We start from the raw sequence: 16,074 nt of genomic DNA, 5'->3' as shown, positions 1-16,074 counted from the left end.
AACAGTGCCCAAAAACCCCGGAATGTTTAAATCAAATGCCCCTTCAACAAACACACCACCCCGAACCACATAAAACGAATACCCTCTGCCACGTCCTGACCAAACTACAATACTAATTAACCTTATACTGGCCAGGACGTGACACTTTGGCTGTCCCCATAGGAGAACCCTTTGTAGAACCCTTTTTGGTACTAGGTAGAACCCTTTTGGGTTCCATTAAGAACCATTTCCACAGAGGGTTCTACATGGAAGCCAGAAGGGTTCTACCTGGAACCCAAAATAATCTCCTATGGGGACAGCCGGAGGACCCGTTTGGAACCCTTTATTCTAAGTATGTACTGTATCATAGGTCTATAGACTTGTCTTCTCAAAACACAACAAGCAACAAACAAACATGTTCTCTTTATAATCTACTGTTAACTCTTTTCACTCAGGAAGGTATGTTGTGTGAAAGAGAGACAAATAAATATTGTTCGAGAGACTAACAACAACTTACACTTCCTCAAAACAGGTTGTGTGTATTCATTAGTGCCCACCGTAGCAAAACATTTGGCAACAGAAACCGTTTAGGTAACGTTGTACAGCGTTTAGAGTAAACTGTTTATGTTTTATTTAACATTTTAAAACTGTTGGCTGTGGAGTAAACTAATGAATACAACCCAGGTTGTTGCCTACGACTCGGCATGTTGATACCTGCCTCTTGCTGTAACCTGAACGTACCCTGGGGCGTATACTATGATACAGGCTTGATATACTGGTTTTCTAAAGTTAGCCAGCTTCAGTTAGCTTCACATTCCAGCTCAGGCGTCATCCATCAGAATATACAGAGCGCTAGTCATCAGGAAGCTGCTCTCTCAGCAGAACAGAAAATATCTCAATGACTTGACATGTTCTGGTTGTGAATTCAGGCTACAAGGTAAGACTCTTCCCAGGGATTATTGTAAAGTGTGTAGAGAAATTAAATGTATGGTGTAATGTTAGTATAGTGAATGACAGTAAAACACCCCTAACAGTCTACTACTACTGAGACAGGTTGGTGTAATGTTATGTCACAGTTGTCTTCGTCTTCTGACGATAATGCGAAATCGTCATCAGAAAATGTGGACCAAAACGCAGCAGGTACGTGAATGCTCATCTTGATTTTTAATTAATCTCAAAAATGAACATACAAAATAACAAAACACAAAAAACGAACACTCGACAAATAAACAGTCTGGTAAGGCACAAGGCTATACACAGAATAATTACCCACAAATCACACACACACCCCCTAATATATGGGACTCTCAATCAAAGGCAGATAGACAACACCTGCCTTCAACTGAGAGTCCCAACCCCAATTAACCAAACATAGAAACACACACACCAGACTAACCATAGAATACAACCACATAGACCATCAACCAAAAACCCAGAAATACTAAATCAAACACCCTTTACACAAACACAACACCCCGAACCACATAAAACAAATACCCTCTGCCACGTCCTGACCAAACTACAAAAACAATTAACCTTATACGGGCCAGGACGTGACAGTACCCCCCCTTTAAAGGTGCTACCCCAGAAGCACCTTAAAAAATAACCCCAAGCAACACCAACAAAAAAAAGTCCCCTTTTCTAAAGGGAGGGAAGGGAGGGTGGCTGCCGTCAACGACGGCACTGTGCTACACCCCCCCCTCCCCAACCCACCTATTTCTGGAGGTGGCTCTGGTTCCGGCCGTTCCAGGCTGTCGGGCCACTCTGGCATCGCCGAGGGGCAGTCGGGCCAGTCTGGCATCGCCGGGGGGCAGTCGGGGCAGTCTGGCAATTCGGGACAGTCTGGGCAGTCTGGCAACTCGGGACAGTCTGGGCAGTCTGGCAACTCGGGACAGTCTGGGCAGTCTGGCAACTCGGGACAGTCTGGGCAGTCTGGCAACTCGGGACAGTCTGGGCAGTCTGGCAACTCGGGACAGTCTGGGCAGTCTGGCAATTCGGGACAGTCTGGGCAGTCTGGCAATTCGGGACAGTCTGGGCAGTCTGGCAATTCGGGACAGTCTGGGCAGTCTGGCCACTCCGGCAGGTCAGGGCAGTCTGGCCACTCCGGCAGGTCAGGGCAGTCTGGCCACTCCGGCAGGTCAGGGCAGTCTGGCCACTCCGGCAGGTCAGGGCAGTCTGGCCACTCCGGCAGGTCAGGGCAGTCTGGCCACTCCGGCAGGTCAGGGCAGTCTGGCCACTCCGGCAGGTCAGCGCAGTCTGGCCACTCCGGCAGTTCAGCGCAGTCTGGCCACTCCGGCAGTTCAGCGCAGTCTGGCCACTCCGGCAGTTCAGCGCAGTCTGGCCACTCCGGCAGTTCAGCGCAGTCTGGCCACTCCGGCAGTTCAGCGCAGTCTGACCACTCCGGCAGTTCAGCGCAGTCTGACCACTCCGGCAGTTCAGCGCAGTCTGACCACTCCGGCAGTTCAGCGCAGTCTGACCTCTCTGGCGACTGTTGACTGGCGGGCAGCTCTGACGACTGTTGACTGGCGGGCAGCTCTGACGAGCTGTTGACTGGCGGGCAGCTCTGACGATGACTGTTGACTGGCGGGCAGCTCTGACGATGACTGTTGACTGGCGGGCAGCTCTGACGATGACTGTTGACTGGCGGGCAGCTCTGACGATGACTGTTGACTGGCGGGCAGCTCTGACGATGACTGTTGACTGGCGGGCAGCTCTGACGATGACTGTTGACTGGCGGGCAGATCTGACGATGACTGTTGACTGGCGGGCAGATCTGACGATGACTGTTGACTGGCGGGCAGCTCTGATGATGACTGTTGACTGGCGAGGCTGGGTTGACGCACTTGTAGCCTGGTGCGTGGTGCTGGTACTGGGCTTACCAGATTATGTACACGCACCTCCAGGCTAGTGCGGGGAGCGGGAACAGGACGAGTTGGACTGGGTTGACGCACTTCCGGGTCCGCACGAGAGACAGGAGCTGGAAACCCAGGGCTATGGAGGCGCACAGCCGGTCTAGATCTTACCTCCTGCACAACCCGCCTTGGCTGGATGGAACTAGTAGCCCTGTACGAGCGGGGTGCTCGTACAGGGCAGACTGGGCTGTGCAGGGGCCTGATGGTAGCCGTGCGTAGAGCGGGAGTTGGGTAGCCTGGTCCTCGGAGGCGTACCGGCGACCAGATGCGCTGCGCAGGCATCCTCCTACCAGGCTGGATGCCCGCTCTAGCACGGCACCTGCGAGGGGCTGGAATAACGCGCACCGGACTGTGCGTGCGTATGGGTGAGATAGTGCGCTCCTCAGCGAAACATAGCGCTCTCCACCCCATACGCTCCTCCATATAACCACGAGTAGCTGGCTTCCGGCTCTTCTTACGCCTAGCCAAACTACCCGTGTGCCCCCCCCCAAAATGTTCTTGGGGGTGCCTCTCGTGCTTCTCCTTCAGCGCGTACTTGGCCTCGTACCACCGCCTCTCTGCCTTGGCTGCCTCAATTTCCCACTGCGGGCGTCGATAATCCCCAGCCTGATGCCAGGGTCCGGCCCCGTCCAGAACTTCCTCCCAAGTCCACTTCTCCCGCCAGTCCAACTCGAACTCCGTCTGCTCCTTCCTCTGCTGCTTGGTCCTTTGGTGGTGGGTGATTCTGTCACAGTTGTCTTCGTCTTCTGACGATAATGCGAAATCGTCATCAGAAAATGTGGACCAAAACGCAGCAGGTACGTGAATGCTCATCTTGATTTTTAATTAATCTCAAAAATGAACATACAAAATAACAAAACACAAAAAACGAACACTCGACAAATAAACAGTCTGGTAAGGCACAAGGCTATACACAGAATAATCACCCACAAATCACACACACAAACACACCCTAATATATGGGACTCTCAATCAAAGGCAGATAGACAACACCTGCCTTCAACTGAGAGTCCCAACCCCAATTAACCAAACATAGAAACACACACACCAGACTAACCATAGAATACAACCACATAGACCATCAACCAAAAACCCAGAAATACTAAATCAAACACCCTTTACACAAACACAACACCCCGAACCACATAAAACAAATACCCTCTGCCACGTCCTGACCAAACTACAAAAACAATTAACCTTATACTGGCCAGGATGTGACATGTTAGTATAGTGAATGACAGTAAAACACTCCTAACAGTCTACTACTACTGAGACAGGTTGGTGTAATGTTAGTATAGTGAATGACAGTAAAACACTCCTAACAGTCTACTACTACTGAGACAGGTTGGTGTAATGTTAGTATAGTGAATGACAGTAAAACACTCCTAACAGTCTACTACTACTGAGACAGGTTGGTGTAATGTTAGTATAGTGAATGACAGTAAAACACTCCTAACAGTCTACTACTACTGAGACAGGTTGGTGTAATGTTAGTATAGTGAATGACAGTAAAACACTCCTAACAGTCTACTACTACTGAGACAGGTTGGTGTAATATTAGTATAGTGAATGACAGTAAAACACTCCTAACAGTCTACTACTACTGAGACAGGTTGGTGTAATGTTAGTATAGTGAATGACAGTAAAACACTCCTAACAGTCTACTACTACTGAGACAGGTTGGTGTAATGTTAGTATAGTGAATGACAGTAAAACACTCCTAACAGTCTACTACTACTGAGACAGGTTGGTGTAATGTTAGTATAGTGAATGACAGTAAAACACTCCTAACAGTCTACTACTACTGAGACATGTTGGTGTAATGTTAGTATAGTGAATGACAGTAAAACACCCCTAACAGTCTACTACTACTGAGACAGGTTGGTGTCAGTTTAATCATACAACATGGAGCTGACTGGATGTGGTCAAGTCAAATTCAATACATCAATATTCATATATTATAGTTCTACATTTAACATTTCATATGATAATGTAATTGTATCATAGTTCCACTATAGTGTAGTGATCCTCTACATTTCATATGATAATGTAATTATATCATAGTTCTACTATAGTGTAGTGAACCTCTACATTTCATATGATAATGTAATTGTATCATAGTTCCACTATAGTGTAGTGATCCTCTACATTTCATATGATAATGTAATTGTATCATAGTTCCTCTATAGTGTAGTGATCCTCTACATTTCATATGATAATGTAATTGTATCATAGGTCCTCTATAGTGTAGTGATCCTCTACATTTCATATGATAATGTAATTGTATCATAGTTCTACTATAGTGTAGTGATCCTCTACATTTCATATGATAATGTAATTGTATCATAGTTCCTCTATAGTGTAGTGATCCTCTACATTTCATATGATAATGTAATTGTATCATAGTTCTACTATAGTGTAGTGATCCTCTACATTTCATATGATAATGTAATTGTATCATAGTTCCTCTATAGTGTAGTGATCCTCTACATTTCATATGATAATGTAATTGTATCATAGGTCCTCTATAGTGTAGTGATCCTCTACATTTCATATGATAATGTAATTGTATCATAGTTCTACTATAGTGTAGTGATCCTCTACATTTCATATGATAATGTAATTGTATCATAGTTCCTCTATAGTGTAGTGATCCTCTACATTTCATATGATGCGTAGGTTGTTTGCCTTTTACATGTGCATCCTGAGTTTGATTCCCTGCCCCGCTGATCACTACATTGGTGTCAGAAATGGTGTCTGAGACTTGCTTTTTTTTAAAAATTGCATTTGGGACAGTGTGAGCCATGTAACAATTCCCACCATGTGGGTTAAGCCTATTCACTTCCCTGCCCGCTGTTTGCCTACAATATTAATAGCATAGGCTACCCGACATTCGTTGAACAAAGAGACACAATAAAATGAGTGAAAGGATTTTAGGATAATATCAGTAAGTGTTGATTTAGAGTTGTCTTCTGTGTTTAGACTTCTAGTTGCCTTTATCAACAGGGTGAAATGTAATAAATGACATCTCCTCAGAGTTGGGAAGATCCTACATCTGTACACATTATTTAACATGGTGACATGGTGCTGCTAGTGATAGAAAACATTAAGAGACAGAATACAGGCAGTGGAGTTTGCACAAAGTTTACATACAACAATATATTGAACTAGGTAGACTGAGCATAGAGCTAAAAGCTATAAGCACGGGGAAGAAACTGTTCAGATGGGGGTCTATAACATCCAATCACGTAGGTTTACAGCAGCTGACAGTTACAACTTCATTGCTAACAACTCAAACTGCCTTATTTAACAAAAGACATCATCTCTGTACAGATGTAGGATCTGAATTTGATCACCCTGTTGCAGGAAAACTAAAACTTGTAGTGTATTTGATGTTTTAAAAGTCTTCTGAAGTTTGTCATTTCCACATTCCACTTTAAAATGTTAATTATAATCCACATACTTTTCCTGCTGTAGTAAACTGTCTCAAATTAAGATCCTACATCTGTAGCAAAATACCTGTCTCCATGTATTCTCCTTTGACCATTGTTATTTGACATCTTGTATTTACTGTTGTTTAGGCTGGTAGAATGAGTTGCCAGTGAAAGCTACTTCATCTGCAAGAAAACAGACGGCTGCACCAGTGACTGTCAGAAGTTTTGTGATTTCCTCATATGAACGTGAAAGTAAGTGTGTAGTCTACGCAGTTACAAAACGGCTGTTGAAACTGTGGAACATATTTCTCGGTAACATTAGAAGTTGGATAAATGTGTTGATATGTAGGAAAGATGGGCAAACTCTCATTGGTCTTGGCTTTCTACAAACTGTTATAAGGTTAGTCTATGTCAGACATTCAATTATCAGAGTAGGTTTGAGCTATGATCTCTGTGAACTGATCTGAACAGGTTTAGACTGGTCATCTATGATATGTAGGTTATATACAGTACATTCTCTGTCCTGCTACTGGTAGGACTAGAACATTATGTTGATCTGAACAGGTTTAGACTGGTCATCTATGATATGTAGGTTATATACATTACATTCTCTGTCCTGCTACTGGTAGGACTATAACATTATGTTGATCTGAACAGGTTTAGACTGGTCATCTATGATATGTAGGTTATATACAGTACATTCTCTGTCCTGCTACTGGTAGGACTATAACATTATGTGAACTGATCTGAACAGGTTTAGACAGGTCATCTATGATATGTAGGTTATATACAGTACATTCTCTGTCCTGCTACTGGTAGGACTATAACATTATGTTGATCTGAACAGATTTAGACTGGTCATCTATGATATATTTGACTAGGCAAGTCAGTTAAGAACAAATTCTTATTCACAAAGACCGCCTAGCCCGGCCAAACATGGACGACACTGTTCCAATTGTGAGCTGCCCTATGGGACTCCCAACCACAGCCAGATGTGATGCTGCCTGGATTCAATCCAGGGACTACAGTGACATCTCTTGCACTGAGATGCAGTGTCTTAGACCACTGTGCCACTCGGGAGCCAGAGTCGAGGTTTAGACCTCTAAACATTTAGATCACTATACATTATAACCTAGTCTACTTTATATTATATAACATCTACATATCACTAACAACCACTACTATACATTATAACCTAGTCTACTTTACATAATATAACACCTACATATCACTAACAACCCACTACTTTACATAATATAAAATATCTTACTTGATGCAAATAAACTTTCTGAATGGATCAATGATTTCCCCCTCAGATCAATCAGATCAATCATGTCCGTTTTAGCCCTTCTGTCTATATTCTCAGATAGTTTAGAAAAGAACAGATTGAAAGACAATAAATAGCCTACTTTTAATGAATAAAAATAAGTGTGAGACATGGCCTTGTGTTGCTGTACTGTCTAGAACTACCTTAACAGTGACTTATTATTATTATTGACAGTTACCATGGAGATGAAATGTCAGAACTACATGTTCATGTGATGCATTAAATCACCTGACTGTTTCTATGTCTGTTAGTAAATGTTTTATTTCTCAAAGAGATAATGAATAAATGAGAACAATAATTAGTTGTCACTGTGTTAACCACAACCAACATGCTGGATCTCTGTTTAGGGGACAGTGCTCTAAAAATGAGTCTCTCTGGGGAGAGAGAGGAGGGGGGACCTGCCTCTAAAATGAGTCTCTCTGGGGAGAAAGAGGAGGGGGTCCCTGTCTATAAAATGCATCTCTCTGGGGGACATGACACCAAAGCTAAGAGGTGAGATAACAATTTTAGGAATAATTTATTAAGTTTATTTCCAAAATAAATAGCTATCTTAAGATGAATGCAGTTACTGTAAATCTCTCTGGATAAGAGCATCTGCTAAATCAGGGGTTCTCAATCCGGGGTCTGTGGAGGTACTGCAGGGGTTCCACGGCACCCTGACTGTACTCGTTGCAATGTAAGACATTTGATAGAATTTCCACATGACACGACCACTTTGTCTACTCTTAATTATTGCCTAATATAATGGAATGCATATTTTCTTTACCAATTCTGATCGTTGTTACAATAAGAATTTTGACAATTTTACCATTATATCAACACACTCTTCACACCCGTTTAACAACTCTAAATAGCTTTGGCATAGTGGGCATCAAGTCCCTTGCCAATAATGTTGCCTACAACGTTGCATACAATGTTCATTTTCATCGAACACAGATTACGCCCGAGATGCCTTCAATTTGCCTAATTTATAGCCATGCCCAATTTAGGATTGTTTTTTAACAACGTGATGTTGCTCTCCAAAGGGAGAACTTGAAATAACATGATGTAGATAATTAAATAATCAAAAGAAAAACGTGTTAATTTTACACTCTTAGAAAAGAAGGTTCCTTATAGAACCAAAAAAGCTTCTATCACTTATATGGAACCACTAAAAAGTTATATATATTTTTGGGTTCAGTGAAGAAGAACTTCTCGAGTTCTGATCAACAAAAGGTTAATGTTTTGATGATGTGAACCCTCCAGTGGTCAGATCAATTCTGCCTGTTTTTTCCAGCGCCCGGCCCAGGATTTGAACCTGCCGCCTTTCGGCCACAGGTCCAACTCCTGCCGCACTCCAACTCCTTAGCCGCTGGGTGAAAACCTGAGTTAATCTTCAGAAATAAACATGAGTTAATCTGCCAAAATGAAGACAAAATAATCACTTGTTATACATAATTATTATACATAAATCATTGCCAAAAGCACAAGACATATATTATTTATGGATTGATCATATAGAAATATAAAACATTATTTTTAACTACTACAAAGCATTTACATGTGGAGCAGGAACCACTGACTCGCTGCATTATTCTATAGTATTATCAAGACACCTGCTGTTAAAGCTTAACTACTTAGGACAGCTCACGAGGTGTCCTAAATATCTGCCCACTAGGTGGGACTAGAGACTTCATGCATAGCTTTAATTTATACCCATAAGTGTCAAATATATTTTTTCTCAGCACTTATACGACCAATTTTCTACTCTGAGACGCTTTGTGGATATGGGCCCAGATCTCAAAATATTGTTATAAAAAAAGTTGAATGTTTGTTTAACATAATAATAAAAAATGAATATTACTAATGTAACCCACTGTAAAGACTGGGTTTAGTTGATTGTGTTGCACTGCTCATGTCCGCGTTCTGGAACTGTCCGCGTCCCCGTACAGAACGTCCGCATCCACGTCCGGTGTGGCGCCAAGCATATTGTCCGGTTATGTGCAAAGTGTGCTGAGGTGACCTTGGGGAATAATGACTGAGTTTGTTACAGTGTTGAAACGCCGAAGTTTATTGTTCAATTTGCTTTTTGGTCAGGGACAGTATGAGTGTAGCCAGATCCTTTTCACTCTCTATCCTTGTTTCATTTTGTGGTTCACCTGATTCGTCATCATCATTGAGACAGATGAACGACCTGCTAGTTATCCAAGCTAGTCGGTACAGCTAGGTAAGCTAGCTAGCTACTCTACCAGCAGCATCCTAGTTATCCTAGCTAGTCGGTACAGCTAGGTAAGCTAGCTAGCTACTCTACCAGCAGCATCCTAGTTATCCTAGCTAGTTGGTACAGCTAGGTAAGCTAGCTAGCTACTCTACCAGCAGCATCCAAGTTGTCCTTGCTAGTCGGTACAGCTCGGTAAGCTAGCTAGCTACTCTACCAGCAGCATCCTAGTTATCCTAGCTAGCTACTCTACCAGCAGCATCCTAGTTATCCTAGTTAGTCAGTACAGCTAGGTAAGCTAGCTACTCTACCAGCAGTACCCTAGTTATCCAAGCTAGTCGGTACAGCTAGGTAAGCTAGCTAGCTACTCTACCAACAGCATCCTAGTTATCCAAGCTAGTCGGTACAGCTAGGTAAGCTAGCTAGCTACTCTACCAGCAGCATCCTAGTTATCCTAGCTAGTCGGTACAGCTAGGTAAGCTAGCTAGCTAGCTACTCTACCAGCAGCATCCTTGTTATCCTAGCTAGTCGGTACAGCTAGGTAAGCTAGCTAGCTACTCTACCAACAGCATCCTAGTTATCCAAGCTAGTCGGTACAGCTAGGTAAGCTAGCTAGCTACTCTACCAGCAGCATCCTAGTTATCCTAGCTAGTCGGTACAGCTAGGTAAGCTAGCTAGCTAGCTACTCTACCAGCAGCATCCTAGTTATCCTAGCTAGTCGGTACAGCTAGGTAAGCTAGATAGCTACTCTACCAGCAGCATCCTAGTTATCCTAGCTAGTCGGTACAGCTAGGTAAGCTAGCTAGCTACTCTACCAGCAGCATCCTAGTTATCCTAGCTAGTCAGTACAGCTAGGTAAGCTAGCTAGCTACTCTACCAGCAGCATCCTAGTTATCCTAGCTACCACTACATCATCACCGGCTGCTGCATTTCTTGTGGACCGATGGAGCTCCCCGGTTGTTTCTTCCACCTGTTAAATCCCGTGGAGGGCTTCTCCCTCTCTCGTTGACGGATGCTGGCTACCTCTGTCCGGTTCTCCTCTCTTCATTAGATGGACGGTAACTTTAATGTTTAACCCCTCTGTGTCCAATGACCAATCTTTTGGCTATTATTTTTGGGGCGTCTCAAGTAGGCTGGACACATTCCATTTTTTTTTATTCTCAGCTGCCTCACCAATGTCTGTAAGTAAAGTAATAACTTTTAATTGCTAAATATTTTCAATAGATGGCAGCATAAGACCACGAAACATCAGTTATATGCTAACGTTACATGCAGCAATATGATTGACATAAAATAGCATGCAACCACAGACTATATGTCCCATGATTTTCTAAAATGGTCACTCATTACTTTAGTTAGCTATATATCTCGTATTAGGCCTGTGTTGCTTTTGGGAGAGCAACATAATAGTGACTATAGCAGGTATTGAACCCCGGGTAAATTATCACTAGTCAGAACCTCAACCTTAGTATACATGCATTATAAAAAAATCATCTTAATATCTGATATTGGGAGTAAACAACCTCGGAACAGAAAAGACGAGTGCGTCTTCCAGCCCACCAATAAATGACATAATTCAACCCTCCCGGTTAGTAAATTTACCTCAACATTTTACCTTTAAATTAAATTTACCTCAACATGCCCCTGGCTTGCGCGAGAAGGCAGAGCAGGTCGATGCTGGTTGATGAATTAGAGAATAAATGTACTGGGAAAATACGTTTTTCTAGACCAGAGGTGACTGAATTAAGGTTCAGGCTTAATGATAATCGTTATATTAATGAAGTGTAAAACATGAGCATAAAAACAGGTAATAATAAACATGAATCATCGCTTTTTCAGTCCTTCCTCTTGCATCAGCAGTGTAGAGAGGGACAGAAAGAAGCGCGGGGAGAGGTGGTGTATCCACGGAGAACTAAACTAATATTATGAAATATCATTTGTGGTCTTATGCTGCCATCTATTGGAATTATTTAGCAACTGCAGTACAACTGAATAATTTGAAAATTCCTTACTAAAGTTTGGCTGGATAATAGAACGAGTCAAAATTCCCCCAAGGCTGAAAAACAGCTTTAGAACGTTGGCTAAGCTGGAACACTAATGCGAGCCCATAGCTAATGAATGGAATGGAACACTAGTACGAGCCCATAGCTAATGAATGGAATGGAACACTAGTGCCAGCCCATAGCTAATGAATGGAATGGAACACTAGTGCGAGCCCATAGCTAATGAATGGAATGGAACACTTGTGAGAGCCCATAGCTAATGAATGGAATGGAACACTAGTGCGAGCCCATAGCTAATGAATGGAATGGAACACTAGTGCGAGCCCATAGCTAATGAATGGAATGGAACACTGAATGGTATGTCCTGTGTTGGTTGTTGCTGAGAGAGAGAGCTGATTGGTATGTCCTGTGTTGGTTGTTGCTGAGAGAGAGCTGATTGGTACGTCCTGTGTTGGTTGTTGCTGAGAGAGAGAGCTGATTGGTATGTCCTGTGTTGGTTGTTGCTGAGAGAGCTGATTGGTATGTCCTGTGTTGGTTGTTGCTGAGAGAGAGAGCTGATTGGTATGTCCTGTGTTGGTTGTTGCTGAGAGAGAGAGAGCTGATTGGTATGTCCTGTGTTGGTTGTTGCTGAGAGAGAGAGCTGATTGGTATGTCCTGTGTTGGTTGTTGCAGAGAGAGAGAGCTGATTAGTATGTCTTGTGTTGGTTGTTGCTGAGAGAGAGAGCTGATTGGTACGTCCTGTGTTGGTTGTTGCTGAGAGAGAGAGCTGATTGGTATGTCCTGTGTTGGTTGTTGCTGAGAGAGAGATCTGATTGGTATGTCCTGTGTTGGTTGTTGCTGAGAGAGAGAGCTGATTGGTATGTCCTGTGTTGGTTGTTGCTGAGAGAGAGAGCTGATTGGTATGTCCTGTGTTGGTTGTTGCTGAGAGAGAGAGCTGATTAGTATGTCCTGTATTGGTTGTTGCTGAGAGAGAGAGAGCTGATTGGTACGTCCTGTGTTGGTTGTTGCTGAGAGAGAGAGAGAGAGAGAGAGAGAGAGAGAGAGAGCTGATTGGTATGTCCTGTGTTGGTTGTTGCTGAGAGAGAGAGCTGGTTGGTATGTCCTGTGTTGGTTGTTGCTGAGAGAGAGAGAGCTGATTGGTACGTCCTGTGTGTGTCAATAGGACACAGTTTATTTTAATTATTGACATTGTTTGTAGTATTCTGTTTTTGTTCTCAGGGGGGAAGGGGAAGGCACCTAGGGAGTGCTTAGGCAAGAGACCTGCGGGCATACATAACCCATACTATTTACTGTCTATGCACACTAGGTAAGACCTGGGCGGACCATCCCCTGTATTTTGGTTAGCGCACCAGGTGGTGCTAAGTTAGGTAAGTAGTGGGTAGGTCACCAGGTGGTGCTAAGTTAGGTAAGTAGTGGGTAGGTCACCAGGTGGTGCCAAGTTAGGTCAGTAGTGGGTAGGTCACCAGGTGGTGCTAAGTTAGGTCAGTAGTGGGGAGGCAGGTAAAATAGGAGAGAGGGCTACATTTACTTTCTTTGCTTTGGTTCTGTCCAGCCCCTTTTCCCCAAATTTACCGTGTGAAGGAATAAATTCCCAGTAAATGGTAAATTCTCTGCCTTTTGTCATCCTTACTCGCACCTACAATCCCATACCTCTTTCACTCCACCTACAGTCCCATACCTCTTTCACTCCAGCTACAGTCCCATACCTCTTTCACTCCAGCTACAGTCCCATACCTCTTTCACTCCACCTACAGTCCCATACCTCTTTACCTCCACCTACAGTCCCATACCTCTTTCACTCCACCTACAGTCCCATACCTCTTTACCTCCACCTACAGTCCCATACCTCTTTACCTCCACCTACAGTCCCATACCTCTTTCACTCCACCTACAGTCCCATACCTCTTTCACTCCACCTACAGTCCCATACCTCTTTACCTCCACCTACAGTCCCATACCTCTTTACCTCCACCTACAGTCCCATACCTCTTTACCTCCACCTACAGTCCCATACCTCTTTACCTCCACCTACAGTCCCAAACCTCTTTACCTCCACCTACAGTCCCATACCTCTTTCACTCCACCTACAGTCCCATACCTCTTTCACTCCACCTACAGTCCCATACCTCTTTCACTCCACCTACAGTCCCATACCTCTTTCACTCCTACAGTCCCAAACCTCTTTACCTCCACCTACAGTCCCATACCTCTTTACCTCCACCTACAGTCCCATACCTCTTTACCTCCACCTACAGTCCCATACCTCTATACCTCCACCTACAGTCCCATACCTCTTTACCTCCACGGGGAGTTGAGTTGTAGCAGGGTGTTGCGTTCCCTCTTCATAGAGGCGTGCGTAACAGCAGCATAAGACCACGAAGCATCAGTTATATGCTACAAGCAGCAATATGATTGACATAAAATAGCATGCAACCACAGACTATATGTCCCATGATTTTCTAAAATTGTAACTCTAGTTAGCTATATATCTGGTATTGGGGCTGTGTTGCTTCAGGGAGAGCAACAAAATAGTGACTATAGCGGGTATTGAACCCCGGGTAAATTATCACTAGTCAGAACCTCAACCTCAGTATACATGCATTATAAAAAATCATCTTAATATCTGATATTGGGAGTAAACAACCTCGGAACAGAAAAGACAAGAGTGCGTCTTCCAGCCCACCAATAAATTACATCATTCAACCCTCCCGGTTAGTAAATTTACCTCAACATGCCCTTCTTCTTCACATAAAAACAGGTAATAATTAACATGAATCATCATTATATTACTTTACAGTAATCTGTTAAATGCTTTTTCAGTCCTTCCTCTTGTGTTAGCAGTATGGAAAGGGACAGAAAGAAGCTCACACAGGAGTTTTCCTGTGAGGGGGAGTGGTGGTGTATCCAGGGAGAAAACTAATCTTCTGAAATGTCATTTGTGGTCCTATGCTGCCATCTATTGGAATTATGTAGCAACTGCAGTAGTACTGAATGATGTTTAATTCCTTACTAAAGTAGTAATTACTCAGAATTGCAAAATATACAATCTTCTAGTTAATTTTATCACTTACGTCTGTCTGTCTGTCTCACTGTCTGTCTGTGTCTGTCTCACTGTCTGTCTGTCTGTGTCTGTCTCACTGTCTGTCTGTCTGTGTCTGTCTCACTGTCTGTCTGTCTGTGTCTGTCTCACTGTCTGTCTGTCTGTGTCTGTCTCACTGTCTGTCTGTCTGTGTCTGTCTCACTGTCTGTCTGTCTGTCTCACTGTCTGTCTGTCTGTGTCTGTCTCACTGTCTGTCTGTCTGTGTCTGTCTCACTGTCTGTCTGTCTGTCTGTCTGTCTGTCTGTCTGTCTGTCTGTCTGTCTGTCTGTCTGTCTGTCTGTCTGTCTGTCTGTCTGTCTGTCTGTCTGTCTGTCTGTCTGTCTGTCTGTCTGTCTGTCTGTCTGTCTCTGTGTGTCTCACTGTCTCTGTGTCTGTCTCACTGTCTCTGTGTCTGTCTCACTGTCTCTGTGTGTCTCTCTGTCTCTCTGTGTGTCTGTCTGTGTCTCTGTCTCACTGTCTCTGTGTCTGTGTCTGTGTCTGTCTGTGTCTGTCTCACTGTGTCTGTGTCTGTCTCACTGTGTCTGTGTCTGTCTCGTCTGTCTGTCTGTCTGTCTGTCTGTCTGTCTGTCTGTCTGTCTGTCTGTCTGTCTGTCTGTCTGTCTGTCTGTCTGTCTGTCTGTCTGTCTGTCTGTCTGTCTGTCTGTCTGTCTGTCTGTCTGTCTGTCTGTCTGTCTGTCTGATCCCGAGCTCTTCTTATGTATCCCCATCTGAGATCAGAGTAGATGAGAGATGTAATGTTTGTCTCTGTTGTGTTGAAGACCAATAGAGCAGGAGAGACCAGCCTCCCCTGTTCCCAGCTGTGTGTCTATGAAGAGTGACCAGTCTATGGACCGTCCTATATGTTTTAGAGAGGGAGACTTTTCTACTGAACAAAGGTAAGAAGAACTCATGGGTCATGGTCAGTGAGTTAAACAACACTGTCTCTAGTCATTTCTCCTCTCACATTTTACCATTTATTTTCGTTGTTTTCATAATCCATAGGCTAATCCTTTTGTCCATTTCATAGTCCTAAAACAATATTAAACAAACACAACATTCCCTTCCTGTGTGTGTGTGTGTGTGTGTGTGTGTGTGTGTGTGTGTGTGTGTGTGTGTGTGTGTGTGTGTGTGTGTGTGTGTGTG

The 16,074-nt window shown here is 43.7% G+C and overlaps 1 long non-coding RNA gene across 1 annotated transcript; it reads left to right on the top strand.

Annotated features, from left to right (window-relative positions):
- The first annotated feature begins 802 nt into the window (after nucleotides 1-802).
- On the top strand, nucleotides 803-15,975 carry LOC123739079 (uncharacterized). Its single transcript, XR_014392536.1, has 4 exons — nucleotides 803-916; nucleotides 6,473-6,577; nucleotides 8,000-8,144; nucleotides 15,711-15,975. It is a non-coding gene; the product is annotated as an uncharacterized LOC123739079 (long non-coding RNA).
- The last annotated feature ends 99 nt before the right edge of the window (nucleotides 15,976-16,074 follow it).

This window comes from Salmo salar, chromosome 06, assembly GCF_965601325.2.
Source record: "Salmo salar chromosome 06, fSalSal1, whole genome shotgun sequence".
NCBI lineage: Eukaryota > Metazoa > Chordata > Actinopteri > Salmoniformes > Salmonidae > Salmo > Salmo salar.
Note: the sequence above shows the minus strand (reverse complement) of the source record. Positions and strands in the feature narration are given on the sequence as shown.